Here is a 25,412-nt window from a genome sequence, read left to right as displayed (position 1 = left end):
CCCCCAGAATGTCCCACAACTTTCTATAATAGGGACATCTGGCTGGGCCAGACCTGGAGTGACAGCTCCTGCCCCTGGCCTGTGCAACATCACAGCTTGCAGTGGACTTGATCCGCAGTCCAGGTAGGTATCGGAGGGGTAGCCATGTTAGTCTGGATCTGCAACAGCAACGAAGGGTCCCGTGGCACCTTATAGAATAACAGAAAAGTTTTGAGCATGAGCTTTCGTGAGCACACACTCACTTGGGCATCTGATGAAGTGAGTCTGTGCTCACGAAAGCTCATGCTCAAAACTTTTCAGTTAGTCTATAAGGTGCCACGGGACCCTTCGTTGCTAGTCCAGGTAGGGTGGCCATGGGTGGCCAGGGCTATAGCCAGTCAGGTGCAGGCAGAGGCAGTTTGCTGGTACCCTGACATGTCCCTCAGGACATCTTCCTCTTGCCAGTGTGTGAGGAGGTCTTGCAACTCTGGCTCTGTCCAGGCAGGGGCTCTCTTCTTATGGGGGTGTTCCCCCTCTGGGCTGCTGTCATCTGACTCCCTGGGGCTGCCGTTGGGGGCATGGGGAGGCTGGCTGCTGGCCATCCAGCTGCTGGCTGTTGGCTGTGGGGTGGCAGTAGGCGGGGTGCTGCAGTCCAGCATATGCTGCCAGCCTCACAGCCCCTGCTTCCTGCTCTAAGGTTTCTAGGGTCCTTGCAGCTTTAACTGTTGCTGGAAGCAGGCACGAGAGAGCCCCCAGCAGCTTGCTAGATTGTCTCCCAGCTCCGGGGGGGAGCCACCATGGCAGACCGCTTCTTGCAGAAGTGGCCCGCGAGCATGTGCTTTCTGTGTTGTTCCAGAAGATCTGACACATGCAGACACAGCCCACATATCTAACTTTTGTCATGCTAACAATATAAGTTTCCCATACTCCTTTACACTTTGGCTAGCATAGGCCTTAAAACCTTATTTCTGCTTTCTTAACCCAAACCATCCTATAGGCTATAAATGCGACAGCAGAAGGTTCATCCCTAACAAAAATGGCCACTCACTGCCACATTTCAAGTTAAATCACATACAAACATGACAATGGCCATACTGGGTCAGACCAAAGGCCCATCTAGCCCAGTATCCTGTCTTCCAACAGAAGCCAGTGCCTGATATGCCCCAGAGGAAATGAACAAAACAGATAATCACCAAAGCAATCCCTTTCCTGACATCCATTTCCAACCTCTGACAAACAGAGGCTAGGGGCGCCATTCCTACTTATCCTGGATATTATCCACTGATGAGCCTAACCTCCATGAATTTATCTAGTTCTGTTTTGAACGCTGTTAAAGTCTTGGTCTTCACAACCTACCCTGGCAAGGAGTTCCACAGGTCTATTACGCTCTGTGTGAAGAAAAGCTTCCTTTTGCTCGTTTAAAACCTGCTACCCATTAATTTCATTTGGTGACCCCTAGTTCTTTTGTTACAAGAACAAGTAAATAACTTTTCCACCAGAAGCTTTTCTTGCAAGCAAAGGAACTTATTTTTCCTACCCTTGTTGGAGACAACTGAATTGCCGTGGGTGAAGTTTTTGAAAAATATACAGCCTGAAACCAATATCCAACATGGAATGTTTCATCTCAAATGGTTAAAGTTTGAGAAAGTTACAAAAAATAATAATATGCTCTTAAAATGGAAAGCGTTTGGCAACTTTAATAATAGAACTGCCAGCTCCATCTATAATAACCTTGAAAAGGTTTTGGAGGAAAATTTATGAGAGAAAGAAGTCCACTTCCCTGTAGCCAGGACTTTGACCTCATCACACCTCATAAGTTAACCAATGGTTGGTCAGTACTTGGATGGATGATTTCCACAGAAAAGTCAGATGCTACAGGAAGTGGTGTGATTGATTCAGTAGCTGGTGTCATTCCTACTGAGCCTGTAACAAACGAATGACAAAGCTGATGTTCGCAAGTTCTGTACTTTTGGCAAGTCTCCCTTTTGGCTGTGATGCAATACCAAGGCATTGACTATCCGTGGTGATTAAAGATCCCTCAGTGCTGTCCCACCGGAGTTAGGTGACTTTGCTGAGGGCTGCGGGGAGGGGAAGGGCTGAGGAATTGGAGTAATTTTCTGCATCCCACTTCACACTCTACAGTTTCAGATGGATTAATCTTGTCCTAAACCAATGTGAAGCATTGCAGAGTGGAATAGAGCAGCAGCCTGCAGGCGTTATAGCAAGAAGCTTGAGATTGGTGAAGGCTGAATAGAGCAGGACTGAAGATGGCAGCACACAAGCTTGGTTGAAGTCTTAGTGGGTGGGGGCAGGTGTGGAAAATAAAGGAAGAATCCAGGGTTGGAAGGCAGGTGTGATGGAAGTGGACCTGGAGGTCTGGAAGATGTTCAAATGGAGTAAGATGTTGGAACAGGGTCAGATGGAGGTAGTCTGGAGGCTGTTTATTAGCAGACTGGACTTTATGTTGGAAGAGCAGTAAAAGGAATTCTCATCCTGAGAGACATCAAAGCTACTCACAGTTAATAGAATGTTACACACACTGGCAGATATTTCCGAAAAAAAAAAAAAGTTTAGAACATCTAGTTTTACAAACCCGGTGTTTTGCGTAAATATTAATTTAGCAATCTAATCTATTTGATCTAATCATGGCAGTTTCTTTTAATGTCTGCCATTCCAGGCATGGGGTTTATTTACTGTAATGTAATACAACTTGAGGGAATGTTGTATGCAGATATTAGCAATTAACTCATTAATCTAAAAATCACAATTCTTGCAATTAATAGAGCACTACACAGTCACTCTAATTACAAACTCTGCACAAAAGGCCAGTCTCACAGGGAACATGTAGCCTCCTAATTAGCCAAGATTTCAAAAGCAGACAGAAAATTGAGACATTGAGGGTCAGACAGAAAAAGACGTAAACACACTGAGTGTGTATGAAGGTAATGACAAACACTACATCTCAGATAAGCATTTTAGATACTCATTCAGACTTGGGTACCTATCCCAATATATACCAAATGGTTAAACAATCTATGGTTTTAGGGAGCACAATAAGATGGAGCATGTTCCATAACAGAGTTCCATTCTACCTCTCTGTTAGAGTTCCATTGTGTTTTGTGTAAGCATATCCCTTAGCTTCTCTAGCAGAGGGCAATTTAGTATGGCATAATTGTCTGCAGACCACACATTTACAAACTGGGAATGGTGGATAAGTCTGAGGAGCCTGCAACATGTGTTCTAGTGATAAGATCAAGGGAATGAGGGTCAGGCTACCTCAAGTTTGTTCCTGACTCTGACTTGATTCTCCAAGATGTTGAACAGTCTGGCCTTGATCCAGCAAAGCATTTATGTTCATGCTTATCTTTATGCAGATGAGTAGTCCCATTGACCTCAGTTGGACAATTTATATGCTTAGAATTAAGTACATGCTTAGATGCTTTCCTGCCCTGCTGGTAGGATTGAGCCCCTTGTCACTTAATTTCTGCATGACCTAGGGCAAGTCACTTAACCACTCACTGCCTCCATCTCATCATCTGTAAAATGGAAATAATCTTATCTTTATAAGTTACTTTAATATTCATGGTAGAAAAGCATAATAAAGTCCCAGGTTTCCTCTTAAAATACTATTATTACTATTAGGATGGTGCAGTGCTATCTGTGTCTGATCTATTCCTTTGGAATCATGACAGAATTAAAAAAAGGTACATATGGAAGTCATAGGGAACATGAATCTCCTGTCACATCAGCATAAATCAGAAATGACTTTACTGAAGTCAATAGAGTTGGTTTGGTGTGAGTGAGAGAAGAGCATCCAAGTTCTTATTGGAAAAGCTAGCAGGAGATGTAACTGAATTAATATTTAGATAATGTACAAATTAAGACATTTAAATCACTAATATGTTACCCAAATATACTGGAGGCAAAGTAATGCGACTCAGTTAATAAAGAGCTAAAGGAGGGTAATGTAATTAATGCAAATCAGCAAGGTTTTATGGAAAATAGATCCTCTCAGACTAGCTCAACTTTTTTTTACAAGTTTGGCTGATAAAGGTAACAGCATTGACATTATATACTTAGTTTTCTGCAAAGTGTTTGACTTGGCACTGAATGATATTTTGATTGAAAAGTTAGAACAGTATAAAATTAACATAGTGCACTGTAAATGGATGAAAAACAGCTAACCAATAAGTCTAAAAATATAACTACAAACAGGAATTTGTCATGTTTCTGGTGAAGTCCCACAGAGTCGGTTCTTGGCCCTATACTATTTAGCATCTTTAACAATGCCCTGGAAAAAAACAAAGTGATCACTGATAAAGTCTGCAGATAACACAAAACTGACAGAGGGTAAGTCACTAAGTGTTACCTGGATTGCTTGGTAAACTGTGCACAAACAACCTACATGTGTTTTAATATGGCTGAAGGCTAACATACACAACCAGGAACAAAGAATATAGGCCATACTTACAGGATGGGGGACTCTAACCTAAGAACTGATCAATCTGAAAAAGTTTTGGGAGTCAGGTTGGATTATCAGATAGATGGGAGCTCCCATTATGATACTATGACCAAAAGTGCTAATGAGATCATTAATAAGGAAATCTTGAATAAGACTACAGAGGTTATTTTACCTCTATACTTGGCAATAATGTGATCACTGGTGGAAAACCATGTACAGTTCTGGTGTCCACCATTCAAGACTGATGGTGATGAAAGTACTCAATGAAGAGGCACAGTAATGGTTACAGCATTAGAAAGCATCCCTTATAGGCTTGTTTGGCTTAATTCAACAAAGAGAAGACGGAAGGTGTGATTTTCTTGACGTCTGTAAAACCTAGGCCAGGTGTACACTAGACCTTAGAGTCGATTGTAGGTATGCAATTCCAGCTATGGCAATTAAGTAGCTATAATCAACTTATCTAGAGTCAACTTACCTGGCCATCCTCATTGAGGGAGGTTGATGGGAGAAACTCTCCCATTGACCTCCCTTACTCCTTGCAAGATTGAGGATCTTGACAATCCCTGACAGTTTGATTTCATGTGTCCCCACTAGTCACACAAAATCAAACCAGGTCGATCTTCCAGGTAGTGAAGACATACCTGTAGATGGGGAACAGATATTCACTAATGGGCTCTTCAATTTAGCTGAGAAACATATAACAGAATCCGATGGCTGGAAGTTAAATTTAGACTGGAAATAAGAAGTACATTTTTAACAATGAGAGGAATTAACTGTTGGACCAGCTTACCAAAGATTGTGGCGGATTCCCCATCACTGACAATTTTGAAATGAAAATTGGCCCTTTTTCTCAAAGCCATCATCTAGAAATTATTTTGTTATCGAGAAGGTTTGACTGGGTGATGAGAATGGTTCTGTCTGGATTTAGATTTTATGAATCTCTAAGTCTGTAGTTAATGCACAATGTGGCCAAACTTGTCAATCTCAGATTCCTACAGTTAGATCTTTATCAGTCCAAATGACATAAACTATAAAGCTACCAACAGCAGCATTCCTACAAGGAGGGACAAACAGGGGATTAAAATTTGGAAATACCATCAACTGCAGTGGAATTTATAATTAATTGATCACAGTCAGTTACAGATTCATATGTTCTGTGTGAGCCTTCTTGTAAAGGGACATTGCATAGGCTGCATTTTCCTTCTCACTAGTCTTTCAGGGCTTTTTTTATTTGTGTTGGTTCTCCCAAGCCAGGAACCTCTTGCAATGGTCAAGGAACTTGATAGTGATGGGGGTCTTCTGCCAAACCATCTTGGCAGGGCTTCCCTCTTCTGGTCTAGACTGGTACAGGAAGTTTCAGTCCTTGATGACCTTCACCACTGACTGTTCTGTTTTTTTAAACCTTTTCCTTGTTAAGGTGGAGGCTGTTTGTGTACTGGGTTGTCAGTAGTAACAGATAATGGGAAAACAAGTAGAGTCCAAACCATAAGCATGTGCAGCTATCATGTGTGCATCACAGGAGAGTCTGACAGGTCACAGAGAGATCTGAGGTGAGGCAGACTTAATGGCTCTGGCCATGTGGCTGCTGCTATACACTTTGAAAGAATTCGTTATGTGCTCCTCTCTCCCATGCAAGGCCAGCTCTAAGGGGAATGTGGAGGAGGAGAGAGGTGATGGTGAAGTCTTTGCCATACCCCTCCTGTAGTCTGCAGCAGCTTGTGGTGCCACTTAACTGTTCCTTTGTGAGTGTAGAGTACTTTGCATTTGCCCCTATCGCATTTCATCCTATTTACCTCAGACCATTTCTCCAGTTTGCCCAGATCATTATGAATTATATTCCTCTCCTCCAAAACACTTGAAATTTCTCCCAACTTGGTATTATCCACAAACTTTATAAACATTATCTCATTACTTAAATCGTTGGTGGAGAAATTGAACAGAACCAGTACTAAACCTGACCCCTGCAGAACCCCACTTGTTATACCCTTCCAGCATGACTGTCAACCATTGATAATTAATCTCTGGGAATGGTTATCCAGCCAGTCCTCCACCCACCTTTTAGTAGTGCCGTTTAATTTAACCTTCAGTTAATCAATGGCTACCAGTAAGTTGTGTCATTGCCGTAGGAAAAAGTTTGGAGAGAGAGCAACAACACATGGAATAAACCATAGGTGATTAGAGGAAGAAGAAAGTGTCTCCTGTCAGTGTAGAACAACTACCTTAAAATGAGTTTAGAATTTTAAAATATATCTGGATTATGTACTCCCAGGAATTTGATATGTGGGTCTACTATATTGTTAATAACAGATTGTTAGACAAGGCGATAAGAAATTAATATACCTCTTGTAATGACCATCTGGTAATAAGTTGTGAACTAAGACTAAGCAATATTTTGTAGTGGTTAGAGCAGGGTTCAGAGGCCAGACTTCTGGGTTCCATTCTCCCTTCTGTCCCTACTCTCTCTGCGACCTTTGCCGAGAGAGTTAACTTATCCACGCCTCAATTTCTCCAACAGTGAAATGGAGTTAATAATGTTTACCTAACTGACAGGAGTGTTGATAGGCTTTGATTAATGAATGTTTGTGGCCCACTTTGAGCTCTCAGGATGAAAGGCACTATAGAAGCACAAAGTCTTAAGAAAGAATATGGAAATGTGTGGAAAGCCAATTTTTCTTTTTATTTTAAAAAATAATTTGTTTGGTTCACCTGAAATGAAATTGGTACTGTGCAGTAACTTAACACAACTTAGGGGACGCTCTTCAAAGATCTGGGAAACTAATGTAAATCTTAAGCTATCTCCATTACTGTCACATTATTAACTTTGGGCACATGCTAAATTTTGCTGGGATTATCCCAACAAATGAATTATGTGAATAATAAGGTTTCAATATTGTTCATTCAGTAATTAATCTTTGAAGGCAAGAAATTTCATTTAAAGTGCTAGTAAAATATATGTAAAATATTAATCAGAATGTTGAACTAATAACAGATCGCTGGATGTGGTCCAGTGCATATGAAATATGAATACCTAACAATATGGGGCTTTCAAGGAATAAAAGAATTTCATCCAGTAATTTAAAACCCCCATCAAGTCATAACCACACTAAGGAAAATCAGCCTCAGATTGAAGAATACTTCCTATTTTAGAAAGGAAATGAAGAAAAATAACGTCTAAGGTATTGTTTCAAGTCCATTTGGAGCATTCTGTCTTGAAAGAAGAAAAAAATTATAAAAAATGGTTGATTACATCCAAACTGGCACTTATTAGAATAGCAAAAACATAATGTTTTAAGTTAGATTAAAAACCATAACTTATCTGGAAACATTCTATTTAGTACATTGGAGGTTAAATATGGTTCCCAGCAGCTCTTTCAATTAAATTGCTCCTCTTTTGCTTCAGTATAGTATATTAAGCATAATTTCCTGAAATGTAACAAAGAGCATTATTTTGTTTGTAAGCCGATCCCAGGCAATTTTTTAAGGGAAAACATTTGCAGTGATACTTGTGTAGCACTCTTAGTCAGGATTCATAATATAAACCCAAACCTCTCTTACTATGTGGTAGGAGCCTGAGTCATTGTTCAGGATTCACACCTGTGCAGATAGGCAATGCTGCTATTTGCAGCTTACTCCAACCCACCCTACTCCATGTCGAAACCATGATCAACTACAGTGGTACAAACAGTGTCATTGACTACCTTGGTTAGGGGTTGCATCAGTGAAGTTACATAAATACCTGCCCACTGATGGCTGTAACCAGGACAAATCCTCAGTGTCTTAACTTCTGAGCATGGCCAGGGACTCCGAAGATGGACGTGTTAAAGCCTCGGGGTTGGTTTATAATCAAGAGGACAGGTGTCACTGTAGTTCTGTCAGCCTCAGGAAATAGTCACACTGGATCCTTTGTGCTGACTTGCTTACATAGTAGACTTTGATTTGGACGCTGTTAGTAGGATGATCTTAGATTTATGGCCAAGCACTTTTCCCAGGTATTTTTAGTTTTGGGAGATTTTGTTTTTTAATAAATGTGCCTATCATGAGAATCAATACGGTAGTACACTTAATACAAGAGTGAACATCGTCTTGCTGCTATCCAAAGAGACATAAACTCATAATGAAACAGAACACTCATGTTTAAAGGTTGACCTAGGGATTGTCTTCATTAGGAGCTGAATACTCTGGGTCAGGTTCTCACACATTTCCCTGTGTCATTGAGGATCTTTGCATCCCAGGGATTTCTACTATTACACACTCTTCAGGTTTTTACCAGGGTATGCAGGTTTATTTATCACCAAGGATTCCATAAGAGTGGTGCATGGGAGCTGATGTGAGGGAGGCACTTAAGCCATGTGCTCCTCAATGGTCATTGCCGAACCTTCCACTCCAGGAATTCTATTTTCCCTTCAGCTGCCCAGCTGTAGTGAGGTTGCAGAGACTTTGTGGCAACTTTTCACTACTTGGAGCCCTTGCCAAAATTTACACTAGCATAAGTCACCATCAGCTCTGGGTGAATGTTGCCCACTGTGTGGATTGCCAGGTATTCTCCTCTGGTTTGTAAATTGATAACATAGATGGATAATGTAGGTTCCAATTTCTCTTGCTTCCTTGGCAGGTGGCTTTTCTAGCCTGGAAGTGAAGTTAAAAAAAAACAAAAAAAAAACAACCACGGCTTAGAAATATATTCCAGGAGCAACATGGATGGTAAGCAGTGAACACAGAGTAGTTAATATGTTGGTGTGTTTAGGAGAAAGCATTCCTTGGGTTTCACCTCTGTGAATCTCATTGATCTTACTGAGAGATGCGTGGCAACACCAAGCATATACCAGGGACCCATGTTGACTTTTAATGCCAAGCTCTTCTGTGCTCCACACGGTCTGAGAATACTTCAGAGTGGGCATCATCCCACCTTGCTCGGCAAGTGACTCTTGTGGCTAGCCAAGGAAGAGAGAATGACGAATGTTAGAAGGAATCAAGTTAAATTCTCCACAGCTAGAAGGAGGGTGTGTGAGTGATAGGACTTGTGAAGCTAAAAACGTTGGGAGGCACAGAAAAGCTCCTCAGGGTTTCATTATGGAAGCAAAGAGCCCTCAAGGGATTAAAATATTAAGATGAGAACAATCATCTATTTTTGCCATATTTGCTTGCTGAGACTATCCTCAAGGGTGTTAATCAGTGTCACAAGAGGGAGAAGAGACTCTCCAAGATCAATGGCTCCTTACAAGAAAAGTAGTACAAAATAACTGTATGTGTGTTGGGGCTCTTTTTGGCATATTTGAACAGTGCCAAAAGAGTCAAGCCCATTTGAGGGATAATCTCTCCTGCTCTGTAGCATACAAAGCTATAAATGCCTGTTGAGATTGATTAATCACTGAGGCAGAGCCAAGAAGTTTAATCCATCTCAAAAGTCCTTTAGTACAAGTATCCTGCAAAGCAGCAAGTATTATTCTTGTTATGCAACAAACCATACAACAAGGAAGGAAAAACCCAATCTCTTTTCTCCACTGCAAAATAAGATAATACTGAGCTTTTGCTTCTACCTCAAACCTACTCATAACACACAACCCCACATCAGGACAGAAGGTGTGTGGGTGGGGGTGGGGGAGCAATTAAATCTTTTTGGCCAACCTCCCACCACATTCCTCCTGATGTGCTTATTTACACCTTTACAAAGGAAATGTACATTGGTACTAGACAGAATGGAAACATTTTGCATCACTTTGCCCTTGTAGGTGTAAATGAAATAATTACAAAAGGTACAAGGTAATGGCAACCCAGGCTCAATGATTACCCAACTGTCCCAGCATCTACTGGGCTCCATTATAACACCCCTATGAATAGTCTATTCTTTGCTTGTCCAAGGCTCTGGTCAGGAACCTAGATGGGATCTCCCCAGAACATTACATGCACCCTACAGAGGGTGCTGTATTGCTCACCACAAAAATTTTAATGAAACATGTGTCAAACATTGCACTGGTAAAACTGGTTGATGATAGGAAACGTTAATGCTCTGTATTTCCTACACAATGTTTTTTTCCTGCTTTATTCCTCTCTGTAGTGTGAAGGTTGCTGGTAGAGCACTGATGGGAAGAGAAAGCATGGAGAAAAGATCATTTATATGGGGGAACAGAACAATATTCTTTTGAAAAAGTTTCAACAGGAAAGCCACATTCATTTCCTGTCAACCTGTACAAAACAACATCTGCCCCTTCCCCTCCGTACTAAAGTTTTCTCCCTTGAGACCTATAGAAAAGGTCTTTCTGACATGCCACAAACACTGAACATGTGTGAATCAGCCTCCATCATTTTGTGAGAAAATGAAGGGGGAACAACAAAGCTGAATGAAGAGAGAGGCTTATAGGAGGAAGTACACTGAGAATGAAATCAAATGGAGCACTGGAGCTAAACCACAGAATTTGTCTAGGGATCCAAGCTCTTCACAATGTTCAGAGGAGTTCTGATCTTGGGTTTGGTTTGGCCTATTGGTGCCCAGGTGCCAGGATGATGGGCACATTAGAGAGATTTAGCTACATGGGAAGATTAGATATGAAACATTCATGAGGTTTGGATTGGATGCTGGGGCCCATCTGACTTAAAATGAGATGGAATGAAAATTCAAACTTGCTTAAATGAAACATTTTCAAGACAATTTAGCATAAGATGCATCAGTTGATGGGAGGGGCTTGCAGAATAAGTATAAATGATTATTAACTTTTGCTGTGAAACCTCACCTTCTGTACACAAAATGCAACACCACAATGCTCAAGGAAGGGAATTACACACCGTACAGTAAAATTAAAATAGCATTACAATAAAACATTGTAAAACTCCCAAAGAGGTGCAGATAAAAAGAGTTGGAAAAAGAAACTGAAAAGTGCTAAATAGGAAAATCAACACAGGTCTTATGGGCAGTGTCTACGGGGAAGGTGTTGTGTTAATGTTAGGGAATGGATGTCAGTCGGGAACTTTCCACATCCTAATGCCAACCACAGCACTAACATATTTGCTTGCCAACCTCTAACCCATTGGTGAGAAGAGTGGTAGCAGAAGACACATACACATCAGGACAGGGTTCAAGGAGGTATTTTCCAGTCTGTCTGGAGATCTGCTTCCACAATTGCAATACTGGGCAATTGTCTCAAATGTAAGAAGCTTCTGTAATATACTACGGGAAAAGGCACACACACTCATGCACACACAAACACACTCATAACACTGACGGAATAAGGGGGAAAGCCGATCAGGCTAGTGCCTTGTATGCAGAACTCCCACTGAAGTCAATGTTACTTCTGAAATGAGACCTGGTCCAATGTTCACCGCAGTCATGGAGAGAAACAATTTGACATCGGTGGGTATTGGACTGGCTCTAGGGGCAGTTTTCAAGACTGAGCCTGAAACTGGTCAAAAACATGGATGACTGACTGGCTTAAAATAAAAAAAAAATTACTCTCTCTTTACATCTCACCTCTGCAAAAAACAACAAAACACCCTATGAAAAGCTGTTAAATGATTAAATATATAACTTTTAACAGTAAAATGCACAAATGAAAGATAATATAAAAGCAGGACAAGGCAATATGAACATAGTCACAATTGAAATCATAAATAAAAATCTGTCTATTAAAGAAATGAAAACTATTATACCTTCCTCAAAACTGCTTCCTCCTCCTTTCTCTTAAGGATTCCTCCTTTGTGTTTTCCTAATTAACAATAAATGAGAATGAATCTCAGTATGAATACAGAGCTTGCCATCCTCAGAACCCTGAAAAAGTATTCATTAATAAATTAATAAACTTAAAGCCCACTCAGTGACCTAATTTCCACTGACTTCAACGTAGACAAAATTTCACCCACTGTCTTTTGAATGCAGGGCCAAGTTCTTTGTGAAAGGAGTCTTCACATAGGACCCAGCCCTACTCACTGATGTCCATGGCAAACCTTCTGGGGAATCTCAGGATAACAGGATTAAGTCTATTAAAGGGATGGACATAACAAAGAAATATAGGCTACATCTACACTAAGTCCTAGTGCTGACAGTTTGATGCAAGTAAGCAGTCTCAAAAATGCAAAATGGTAGCTCATTTGTATATTCACATGCTAATGTGCATATTCATGAGGCTAATTTGTATGTTCATGGCAGAAATCAGGCAGTGTAGATGTGGTTCCATCAGCAAAAAAAAATCATGTGAATATGCAAATAAGCTACAATTTTGCTTTTTCAAGACTGTTTATTTGCATCAAACTGTCAGCACTAGGGCTCAGTGTAGACAGAGCCATAGAGACCAATTAAATCCTTCTCCCAAACTTCAAGTGAAACTCAAATCCAAGCTTTATGGCTCTGCTTCAGTAAAGCATCTGTAATCAGGAAAGCATGTAAGCACATGTTTAGTGTTAAGTATGTATGTGTTTTCCTAAATAAGGATGGACTGAAGCACATACAGGTTGAACCACTCTCATCTGGCACCCTTGGGATCTGACCAGTGCTGGACTAGAGAATTTGCCAGACCACAGGAAGTCAATATTCTCTAGCAGCATTACCAACACTTCCACTGCTTAATGGGCTCCTAGAAGACATTTAGGGGGTAAATTACAGCTAAACAGCAGCACAAAACACTGAGAGTCAGGACTGGTGGCTGGAAACAAACTTTATGGGACTGTGGGAATCTGGGCCACACCCATGCTAAGTAGTCATTCGGCTAACTAAAATCACACTGGATTATAGATGTTGCTGGATGACAGAGATCTGAATTCGAGAGATTCCACTGGTACTAAATTTCTTTGTTGAATGAGGACCTGTAACAATTAAAATGCAGCAGCCAACTATAAAACTGTATATTATAAGAAAGCAGATTACTTTACCTACAATATTACTAAAACCGTATATTACCATAAATGAAAGCATTTTCAAACATCCAGTGAAGTCAGTTTAATTTTTGCTTAGAGTCACCTTCATTTCCCCTGCTGGGAAACGTTAACTTGTTTACAAACAACTGCACTGATTGTACTGGAATGTGTTTTAAATGGTGGTAATAATAATTTTAGGCTTATAAAGTAGTTGTTGTTATTGTTAGGCAAACCATAGAGAGGACCCAAATTTAAACTGAAAACTGAATGTAACTCTTGTGTAAAATGTGATTTATTTCCTTTCATCTCAAGATCATTAGGCTCTGGGCTGTGATTCTTTTTGGTCTGTGTCCTGAGCATCAAACTGCGAACTTTACTACATACACACTAAAGTGAGTGTGTTTGTTTATTGCTGTACATGATAGCCAGTACCCACATTCCAATGACAAAACGTGTGTTGTGCCATCAAATAAGTTACCAAAATAGGTATAGACTATCATGCATTAACTCTAACACTTCTTCATTTTATTTAAAAACATAGTTGGAAACAAATGCCCGATAATCATGTTTTCTGTAAGTATTTACCATATGAACTTGTAAGTTCATTATGCAAATTAAGCAATTTTATGCCACTTGGAACATGTTTATTTTTCATTGTAGTCCATCATTAAGATAGACCAGTGTCTTGTGTTAATATCTTTTCTCCATAAATAAGATATAATGATAAATTAAACATGAACCAGTGTGGTTATAAGAATATCATGTTCACGACTTCAAAACTGAAGTGCGCATCAAAGAGACTTGCACTAAGTATGTGTGTTCACCAGCATAATACGAAGTAAATTAAAATAGATTAATTAGATTGAAAACTACAAGGTTTAATCCTGTGCCATTTAAGCCTTTGTGGAGTATTGCCATTGACTTTAAAGGGAGAAGGATCAGATTCTTAACTAGATAGTCTGAACTCCTGTTATAGCTGTTTTTCAGAGTCTTACTTTACGGTGGTGATAGTAGCAAATCGTGTATACATTTTTTTCATAAAATTAAGGGTAGTCATCTGGTTAAGGTACTAGGCTACACTCATAAATGTTAAGGTCAGAAGGGACCATAAGAATCATCTAGTCTGACCTGCTGCACACTGTAGGCCACAGATCCTTAACCACCCACTCCTGTAACAGACCCTTAACCTCTGGCTGAGATACTGAAGTTGCCAAGTCATGGTTTAAATGCTTCAGTTTCCAAAGAAACCACCACTTACACTAATTTAAACCTGCAAGTAACCCATGTCTCACGCTGCAGAGAAAGGCAAAAAACAAAACAAACAAACAAACCAACCCAAGAGACCTCTGCCAAGCTGATCTCGGTGAAAATTCCTTCCTGACTCCAAATATGGTGATCAGATAGATCCTGAGCATGTGTGTAAGACCCATCAGCCAGACACCTGGGAAAGAATTCATTGTAATTCAGAGCCTTCATAATCTCGTATAAGATCACCAGTGGCTGGAGATATTTCCTGCTAGCAGAGACAGATCAGCTACACCCCTCTGTAGGCAGTTTCATCAGACCATCCTCTTTATAAACTTATCTAGTTGTATCTTAAAGGCAGGTAGGTTTTTTACTCCCTGTTGATCACCATGGAAAGCTGTTCCAAGGCTTCACTCCTCCACAAACCTTTGCCTTATTTCAAGACTAACCTTTTTTAAGGCCAGTTTATTTCCATTTGAGTTGGTGTCCATATTGATGCTTAACTTCTCTCCCTCCCTGGTATTTATCCCTGTTACATGTTCACAGACAGCAATCACATCTCTCCTCAGCCTTGTTTTGGTTAGGCTAAACACACCTAGCTCTTTGAGTCTCCTCTAACAAGGAAAACTTTCCATTCCTCTGATCAATCTAGCAGCCCTTCTCTGCCCCTGTTTGAATTTGAATTCATCTTTCTTAAACATGTGAGACCACAACTGTGTACAGTGTTCCAGATGAGGTCTCCTGAGAGCCTTGTAGAGTGGTACTAATGCTTCCCTCTGTCTACTGGCAATACTTCACCTGAGGGATCCTAGGATTGCATTAGCCTGTTTTACAGCATCTCACATTGGCAGCTCAAGCCATAAACTCAGGTCTTCCACCTCCTCTGTCACTGTCAACTGATATGTCTCCAGCTTACAGCAAAAATTCTTGTTGTTATTTCCAAAATGCATGACCTTGCACTTGGTACCATTAAATTTCATCACATTCTATTACTCCAGTTTTCAAGATCATCTGGATGTTCTTGCATGATTAAGGTTACGATTTTATCTCAATTGGATTTATTAAAACTACAGAGAGGTCGCAGACTATAAAAGAATATTCACAAGAGCCCATCACCTGTCTGTGACTTTTACTAAACATAACTTGGTGAGAGCAGAGCTGAGTAGGGTGCTGGGAAAAATGACAGCTGGGTCCTCATGGGGAGGTGCTGACTGACAGTCCTAGCCCCACTGCCTCAGAGGTGGAGTGGGGAAGGATCCAGCTTTGAATGCAGCCATGGGAGAAGTGAAGTGCATAGCTCTAGCCCCAGCCCTAGCCAAAGATGGGGGTAGGAGGTGGCCCACACAGCCTCAGCTGTAGCAACTGAGGGCATGTGTTGCTGACCCTCTGAAGCTGCAAAAGTCAGAGAGCTCTGCTAAAGCTGCAGAATTTGTGACTTGCATGACTAATTCATATTCTTATAGATGACGCTCCGGGGTGCCTCTGTATTGGCAATAATTTCCAGCTTTGTGTTACACACAGATTTTATTAACACAGTCCCACTTTTGTGCCAAGGTCAGTAATAAAGATGTTAAATAAGATTGGTCCCAAAGGATCTCCACTAGTAATCTCCCTGTAGCCTGACAGGTCACCTTTCAGTATGACCCAATATAGTGTCCCCTTGAATAAGTTCCTTACCCACCTCTCAGTTCTCATATTAATCCCTATCTTCTCCAATTTGACGAATAATTTCCCATGTGAAACTGTCTCTTGCCTTAATAAAATCCAGGTAAATTAGATCTACTTCATTTGAATAAAAAAAATCAGTTATCTTTTCAAAAAGATCAGGTTGCTCTGGAATAATCTAACTTTGTAAAGCCAGGTTGTATTTTATCCCAAATGCCATGTATCATTACATTCTTAACTACTTTCTCTTTCAAATTTCTTCCAAGACCTTACAATCAATTGAGAAAAAACTAACAGGCCTATAGCTTCCTGGATAATGTTTTTTCCCTTTCTTACAAATGGGAATTGTATTAGCAATTTTTCACATTTACAGATTCATTAAAAATCCTTATTAGACCTGTATTTTCATGCTCCAGTTCCGTTAATATTCTTGGATGGAGCTTCTTTCACTTCCCTGTCCACCCACCTAATTTGGTCCCAATAAGATGTTTAAGTTTGATTTCCACTTTGGACGTGATAATTTCTGCATCAATATCCTCATTGTCAATAGCCATCCTGCCACTATCCCTAAGCTCTTTATTAGCCTCATTAAGAACTGAGGCAAAGTATTTGTTTAGTGTTGGGCCATGCCTCAGTTAGCTTTATTCTCCTCCCCATCTTCAGTACTTAGCAGACCCATTATTGTTTTCCTTGTTTTTACTTATATTTATGGCTATAGAATCTTATATTGGTTTGAATTCCTTTACAAGTTCCAACTCCCTTGGGCTTTTAGCAGTTCTTATTTTATCTCTGCACTTTCTGACCTCCAAATAACATTGGACTAAGGCATAAACTAAGCTATAGTTTAGGGCTTTGAAATATGAAGGGCCTCTGAAAAAGAAAAAAAAATGATGCCATTTCAAATTTTTCAGAAATCAATAGATAAAAAAAGGAGATATGGGCCAAAGAAGATTCTCTTTAAATACAGACATTTTCCTTCAAATATGACAAAATACATACATCTGGCTACACAAGTACACTTTATCCTACCCATACAATTCATTAATTGTTCATTAATTGTTCATTATTGACAGACTGGAGGCCAGTCTGAGGAAAAAATACTATGATTGCACTTGTGAAATTAGTGTAGCTGTAAGTCTGCTATCAGGCCCCTAAGGCAGCATTTTGTGGGCCACCAGCTATGGTAAAATTCTGACCATGCCTTCATGACTTATTTAAATAAATACATAACCTCACCACTGATAAAACCAGGAAAAATGTGAGGTCACAGACGGCAGTGATGTGAAGCAAACCAGCCAGCTCATATTCTTATGGGACTCTTCCCTGGAGTGATGTCATACTTAGCATCCACCTTGACTGGTAACAGTTAGTCCAGCACGCTCAGTCGTATAGTGCCTTCACTCCTCTTTTTTCACTTTTTCTTAAATATTAGTGTGTTCTTCCTTCTTTTAATCTGTACACAGGTACAATTATAAACATTAGCACTCATGCCAACTTCTGCTTCATGCACTATCCATGATCACATGACTGAGTTAGCAGGTTGACTTGGGTTGAGTAGATCTTGAGGGGGATAAATCTCTGTTGGCTTTCCATTGTCAGTGTCAGGAACCTTCACTGTATTTTTATAATATGGTAACAGAAAAGTCTCAATAATTTATTGCTTCATAACAAAAATTAAATTGGAATAAACATTCATAAATATATTTTATATTAGTCAAGATAAATATTGTATTTCCCTAACCAAATTAGTTATACTTTTTCCCTTATTCATATGAAAAGGATAATTTTCCTTTTTCATTGTGTGTGTATATATCCAAATATAAAATCATCCCAAATTATTTCCTGTGAGAACATAAAGCTTTTATGTTTATATATTCAATATCCATTCCAAAAATAATAAATTCATTTTTAATGTACCAGTTGAACCTCGCTGGTCCAGCACCCTCAGGACCTGAGCTGTCCTGAACAAGAGATTTTGCAGGACCAGGGAGGTCAAAGCTCCCTAGCTCCCCTCTGTGCCGTCAGCTGCCAGCTCAAGCCACTGGGCTCCACTCTGGGTCCAGCAGGGTTCCCAGCCGCCGACCCTCCTGCTGCCAGCCCAGCTAGAGCTTCCCAGCCCTAACTGGGGCTCCCAGATGCAGCTCCCTGGCACTGGCTGTTGCCAGCTCTATGACCCTAAGCTTGGCTCCCCTTCTGGCCCCCCTCACCCACCGCTGCCAGCTCCCGGGCTGCTGCTGCCAGCTTCCCAGTGCTGGCCACCACCACAAGCTTTTCGGCCCCAGCTGTGGCTCCCTAGCCCTGGCCACCACTGGCTTCCTAGCTTTGGCTGTGGCCCCCCAGCTATCACCAGCTTCCTTGTTCACACCAGCCCCGGCAGTTGCTGCTGACCCAGCTGCAGCACCTCTGGCTTCCTGGGCCTCACTGGCCTGGCCGCAGCTGCCTGGCCCTGGCTGGAGCTCCGAGTTGCCAGGCTCCCAGCTAGTCCCACTCCTGGTCATTTGGGCTCTCTGGTCCAGAAACATCTGTGGTCCTGCCAGACCATGGATGTTGCTGGACCAGAGAGTCCTGGATTTCAGAGGATCAACCTGTATGGGGACTCCTACAGTTAACATAGCTTAGGGCCTCAGTTTCATAATCTGGCTCTGCCTCCAAGAGTGGCTTTCCTTGCTGATTCACCCCATCTTCCATTCCTTGTAGGCTTTCTACTTTCCTTAATCATCTGTTTGAGATGCTTGCACATTGAGCTTTCTTAGCATCCCTTCCCTGAAAATGTTTCCCCCTTATTTGGGATATAGGCTTTAGCTAGCTTCTGCAACTTCGATTTAAAGAAATTCCAAGGCTGCTCCTCATTCATACCTTTTGAGATCTTCAATCTAGCCCCCTCCCCTTATTAATTTCCTTCATTTTTCAAAGTTAGCCCTTTTGAAATCAAGGACTCTTGTTGAAGTTCTATTTTTCTTAATCTTTCATTTAGTTTTAAATGAATTAGCTCATGATTATTTGAACCAAGCTTGTCCTTCACAGCCTTTTCTTCTACGAAGTCTTCACTACTCACCCATACCACAGCTAAAATGGCATCATCTCTTGTTGGTTTAGCAGCAATTTGTTGAAGAAATTTGCCGGCCCACACCTACACCTACAAGAAAATCTGGACCCCACTGTTATTAGTAGCACCCGTCTGTCAATCTATATGTAGGAAGTCAAAATTTCCCACAATCACACAATTCCCAGTAGTGCTTATTTAAAGAGGTGCCTGTCCATATCCAGAGCTTGGTGATCTGTGGCACATCCGTTGCACTATGTCAGGGGAATCCCAGGTAGCATTTCTCCCGAGTGATTTGGACCCAAACATACTTTGTCTAACCCATTCCAGGACTTTAATTTATTTAAAGTCTACCTCATCATTAACATACAATGCTACTCTTCCACCTTTGCATTTATTTCTGTCTGAATAGCACCCACCCGTCAATACATGTACTCAAGATATGACTACTAGTCTGCTATGTTTCTGTTATCCCAATAATATCTGTTTTCCTTTCCTGCACCAGTAGTTCTAGCTCCTCTCTTAAGTTACCCGGGTTCCTTGCATTGGTATAAAAACATCTTAATTGTTGCTTCTTGACTTCAACCACATACCTTGTCCACTTGGGTACAGTCATTCTACTGTTAGTATCACCTATATGGCTGCTGTCAAGGCTTCCTCTTGATGTCCATTCTCCTATCCATTGATGTTCCTTTCTCCATTGCTGTGTCCGTTCTTACTTGACTTTCTTCTCCCTCAATATTAAAATCAGATGTGGAGATTACATAAGATCTCCCAACCATTTTCTCAAAGTTCCTAGCTTAAAGCTCTTTAACCCTAGGTTGTGCTATTCTTCATCCCAGAAGTCCTGCTCCCTACTGGTTAACTGGCATGCCCACCTGGGGCCACCAGCCATGGGCCCGCTGCCACGAGGCATTTCTGAAAGGTCCAGCATACCCTGGAAACTAATGCATTGGACAGTTAGAGGTATTGACAATAAAACACCAATTATTCAATTTAAAAAAATGGCCATTTTCTTGTTTAGCCACATTGCCTTTATGATGCCAAGCCCTGCTGACTCCTCTCCATCTTCAATCCTCTCTTTCAACCTTCTCCTCGGACTCCCTGTTCGTACACATCCTTCTTTACCTGACTGCACTCAGGATCTATCCAACTTCAACAACAGAAATGGTAACAGCAGACAAGATTTCTCTTTCCCCTCTCTTGGACTTGGCTTTTGACCCAAAGGTTTATTTTCTGATTTCTGATTTCAGCCTTTCCATCTCTCCCCTTCATGCTGTCCATGACTCCTGGCAGCCAGCCTCCTTGTCTGATTTCCTCCTATTCCCTATTTTTAACTGCTCACCCCTTTCTGACTTTTCCTTCTGTCCCTTCCTGCATCCCTTATCTTTAAACCAACCTCCACAGATTACTTCTCTAATCTCCATTTCCTTCTCTTTTTGTCTTAAAGATCATAGGCTGGGCTCTTAACTCCTGCTGCCCTGACTTCCTCTCCTGTGTCTCTCTCCGTGTCCCCAGTCTGGCTTCTACCTTCTTAACTCCTCTGAAAAGGGCCCTCATATAGGGTACAGATGGCCTTCTTCTAGACACATGACAGTGGCAATTCTTTTTCTTGCTTCTCCTTGATGATCACTTCTAAGCTGCCAGGGAAAAAGAGTGAAGGTCCTTTCATGGACTGGTACCTGATTAGTAAAAGATAGAAAATAAAGGATAGGTATAAATGGCCAGTTTTCAGAATGGAGAGAGGTAAATAGCCATGTCTGTCTGGGGCCTGTACTGTAACCAGCCCTATTCAACACATTCATAAATTATCTGGAAAAGGGATAATGAATAAGGGGACGAAATCTGCTGATGAAACAAAACTACTCAGGATAGTTGAGTCCCAGTCAGACTGTGAAGAGCTACAAAAGAATCTCACAAAATTAGGTGTCTGGGCAACAAAATGGCACATACAATTCAGTGTTGATAAATACAGACAATGCACATTGGGAACATAATGCCAACTCTACATATAAAATGATGAAGTCTAAATTAGCTGATGCCATTCGAGGAAGATCTTGGAATCATTGTGAATAGTTCTCTGAAAACATCCACTCCATGTGCAGTGGCAGTCAAACAAAGTGAACAGAATGTTGGGAATCAATAAGAAAGGAACAGATAAGAGAGAAAATGCATTATTGCCACTATATAAAACCATGGCATGCCCACATCTTTAATACTACATTTGCCTTTTCTTCTGTATTGCCACTGCTGAAACTTTTGTTGAAGGCTATTTTTCACTCTGATTATTATAACTTCCTTTTCTCTGGGCTCCAGTTCTCTCCCCTTCTCCACAGGGTGTCTCACGTGAAAGGAACAGTATTTATTATAATTAGTTGCACTGTAGTCATACATAAAGACCCCGGACTCTTTGTGCTAGGATGGAGACTTCTCTTACACGAGGCTCCATAGATAGGGATTCCCTAGAAGTTAGTCAGATAGGGAACGTGGGAAATAATATATGGGCAAGATCAGATGTGAAACAATCGCATATAAAAAAATCCAACGCGTCTGTGAAAGGCGGACATATAAATAGTGGTAGTTTTTTAATGTGCTTTTACACAAATGCTAGGAGTCTGTCTAATAAGATGGGTGAACTGGAGTACCTCATATCAAAGGAGGAAGTTGACATAATAGGCATCTCAGAAACATGGTGGAATGAGGACAATCAGTGGGACACTATCATACCAGGATATAAATTATATCGGAAAGACAGAACAGGTCATGCGGGTGGCGGAGTGGTACTATATGTGAAGGATAATATAGAATCAAATGAAGCAAAAATCCTAAAGGAATCAAAATGTTCCATAGAATCATTATGGATAACAATTCATTCCTCTAATATGAATATGGCATTAGGAATATATTACCGACCACCTAACCAGGACAGTGATAGTGATGCTGAAATGTTAAGGGAGATTAGAGAGGCTATCAAAATAAAAAACACAGTAATAATAGGAGATTTCAATTATCCCCATATTGATTGGGTGCATGTCACCTCAGGACGGGATTCAGAGATTAAATTTCTTGATGCCTTAAATGACTGCTTCTTGGAGCAGCTAGTACAGGAACCCACAAGGAGAGAGTCAATTCTCGATCTAGTCTTGACTGGAACGCAGGATCTGGTCCAAGAGGTAACTGTTACTGGACCGCTTGGAAATAGTGACCACAATATAATAACTTTTAATATTCCTGTGTTGGGAAGAACACCGCAGCGGTCAAACACTCTGGCATTTAATTTCAAAAAGGGGAATTACACTAAAATGAGGAAGCTAGTTAAACAGAAACTAAAAGGTAGAGTAATTAAACTAAAATCCCTGGAAGCTGCATGGAAACTGTTTAAAGACACCATACTAGAGGCCCAACTTAAATGTATACCCCAAATAAAAAAACACAGTAAGAGAGCTAACAAAGAACCACCATGGCTAAACAGCCATGTTAAAAAGGCAGTGAGAGAGAAAAGGGCAGCTTTTAAAAAGTGGAAGTCAAATCCTAGTGAGCAAAATAGGAAGGAACATAAACACTCCCAAATTAAGTGTCATAATGTAGTAAGAAAAGCCAAAAAAGATTTTGAGGAACAGCTAGCCAAAAATTCAAAAAACGATAGTAAAATGTTTTTTAAATACATTAGAAGCAGGAAGCCCGCTAAAAAAGCAGTGGGGCCCTTGGACGATAAAGATATAAAAGGAGCGATCAAGGAAGACAGTGCCATTGTGGAGCGATTAAATGATTTCTTTGCTTCAGTCTTCACGGCAGAGGATGTTACAGAGGTTCCTAAATCTGAGCCAGCCTTTTTAGGTGACAAATCTGAGGAACTCACTCAGATTGAAGTGACATTAGAGGAGGTTTTGGAGTTAATTGATAAGCTGAATAGTAACAAGTCTCCAGGACCAGACAGTATTCACCCAAGGGTTCTGAAAGAACTCAAATGTGAAATTGCGGAGTTATTAACAGTGGTTTGTAACCTATCCTTTAAATCCACTTTGGTACCAAATGACTGGAAGACGGCCAATATAACGCCAATATTTAAAAAAGGCTCTAGAGGAGACCCTGGCAATTATAGACCGATAAGTTTAACATCAGTACCAGGCAAATTAGTAGAAACACTAGTAAAGAATAAAATTGCAAGGCACGTAGAAGAGCACGAATTGTTGGGCAAAAGTCAGCATGGTTTCTGCAGAGGGAAGTCGTGTCTAACTAATCTATTAGAATTCTTTGAAGGGGTTAATAAACATGCGGACAAGGGGCACCCAGTGGACATAATATACCTAGATTTCCAGAAAGCCTTTGACACGGTCCCACACCAAAGGCTTTTATGTAAATTAGGTGGTCATGGGATAGGAGGAAAGATCCTTTCATGGATCGGGAATTGGTTAAAAGACAGAAAACAAAGGGTGGGAATAAATGGTAAATTTTCACAATGGAGGAGGGTAACTAGTGGTGTTCCCCAGGGGTCAGTCCTGGGACCGATCCTGTTCAACTTGTTCATCAATGATCTAGAAAATGAGGTAAGCAGTGAGATGGCAAAGTTTGCAGATGACACCAAGTTGTTCAGGACAGTCAAAACCAAAACAGATTGTGAAGAACTACAAAAAGATCTCAGCAAACTGAGTGATTGGGCATCAAAATGGCAAATGAAATTTAATGTGGGTAAGTGTAAGGTAATGCATGTTGGAAAAAATAACCCAAATTACACGTACTACATGATGGGGTCAAATTTAGCTACGACAGATCAGGAAAGGGATCTTGGAGTTATAGTGGATAGTTCTCTGAAGACATCCACGCAGTGTGCAGCGGCAGTTAGTAAGGCAAATATGATGTTAGGAATTATTAAAAAAGGGATCGATAATAAGACAAAAGATATCATACTTCCCCTATATAAAACTATGGTATGCCCACATCTTGAGTACTGCGTGCAGATGTGGTCTCCTCACCTCAAAAAAGATATATTGGCATTAGAAAAGGTTCAGAAAAGGGCGACTAAGATGATTAGGGGTTTGGAACGGGTCCCATATGGGGAGAGGCTAGAGAGACTGGGACTTTTCAGTCTGGAAAAGAGGCGATTGAGGGGTGATATGATAGAGGTATATAAAATCATGAATGGTGTGGAGAAAGTGAATATAGAAAAATTATTTACCTTTTCCCATAATACAAGAACTAGGGGACACCAAATGAAATTGATGGGTAGTAGGTTCAAAACTAATAAAAGGAAATTTTTCTTCACACAGCGCACAGTCAACCTGTGGAACTCCTTGCTGGAGGAGGCTGTGAAGGCCAGGACTCTATTAGGGTTTAAAAAAGAGCTCGATAAATTTTTGCAGGTTAGGTCCATAAATGGCTATTAGCCAGGGATAAAGTATGGTGCCCTAGCCTTCATAACAAGGGCAGGAGATGGATGGCAGGAGATAAATCACTTGATCATTGTCTTCTGTTCTCCTTCTCTGGGGCACCTGGCATTGGCCACCGTCGGCAGATGGGATGCTGGGCTGGATGGACCTTTGGTCTGACCCAGTATGGCCATTCTTATGTTCTTATGTAACTGTATAAACAGGCCATTCTCTGAAACCTCAGCATCCACACCACCTTCTTTACTACTTCCCAGCTCAGACTTCTTCACTGCCTGAGCCATTCCATTGTTTTCTTGTTTCTTGTCACATCAGACTTGGAACAATTGCCTAGACTTCCACTATCAAGTACCGCCTCTCCTCATCCTCCAGGGTGGATACAAATCAATGATTTAAACAAAATAAAAATTGGATTTAAAAAATAATAAATAGTAAAATTCTAATTTAAAAATAACAGTTACAGTTTAATCTCATCACAAACATGCTACACGTACACTCACAGTTTCATAAAAATGAATTAATGGCTCTAGGCTGTCCAGTCTAATTACTAGCTCCTACTTCAAAGTTCTGGGCTTTTAATTTCTGTTTTTGAGCAGACTAAAAAGTAACATGTGCAAAGACAGACACAAGCTGGATAACATTGTTTTTGTTCTATGCTAATGTGGTGGTGGACCTTGCCCAAGCACAGCAGCGGAGTTAGTTTAGAAATTGTTTTAAGACAGTGACAATATATAGGAAAGGACAGAGGCAGCGTAGAAAGGAACTGTGGAGGGGACTAGAAAGAAAAAGGAAG

The 25,412-nt window shown here is 40.7% G+C and overlaps 1 long non-coding RNA gene across 1 annotated transcript; it reads right to left on the bottom strand.

Annotated features, from left to right (window-relative positions):
* Positions 1-9,359: 9,359 nt before the first annotated feature.
* LOC142015996 (uncharacterized) lies at positions 9,360-17,526 on the bottom strand. Its single transcript, XR_012646255.1, has 4 exons — positions 17,429-17,526; positions 14,618-14,723; positions 12,083-12,138; positions 9,360-9,372 (listed from the first exon to the last, which is right to left on the bottom strand). It is a non-coding gene; the product is annotated as an uncharacterized LOC142015996 (long non-coding RNA).
* Between the last annotated feature and the right edge of the window lie 7,886 nt (positions 17,527-25,412).

The sequence above is a fragment of the Carettochelys insculpta genome, chromosome 7 (assembly GCF_033958435.1).
Source record: "Carettochelys insculpta isolate YL-2023 chromosome 7, ASM3395843v1, whole genome shotgun sequence".
Taxonomy (NCBI): domain Eukaryota; kingdom Metazoa; phylum Chordata; order Testudines; family Carettochelyidae; genus Carettochelys; species Carettochelys insculpta.
Note: the sequence above shows the minus strand (reverse complement) of the source record. Positions and strands in the feature narration are given on the sequence as shown.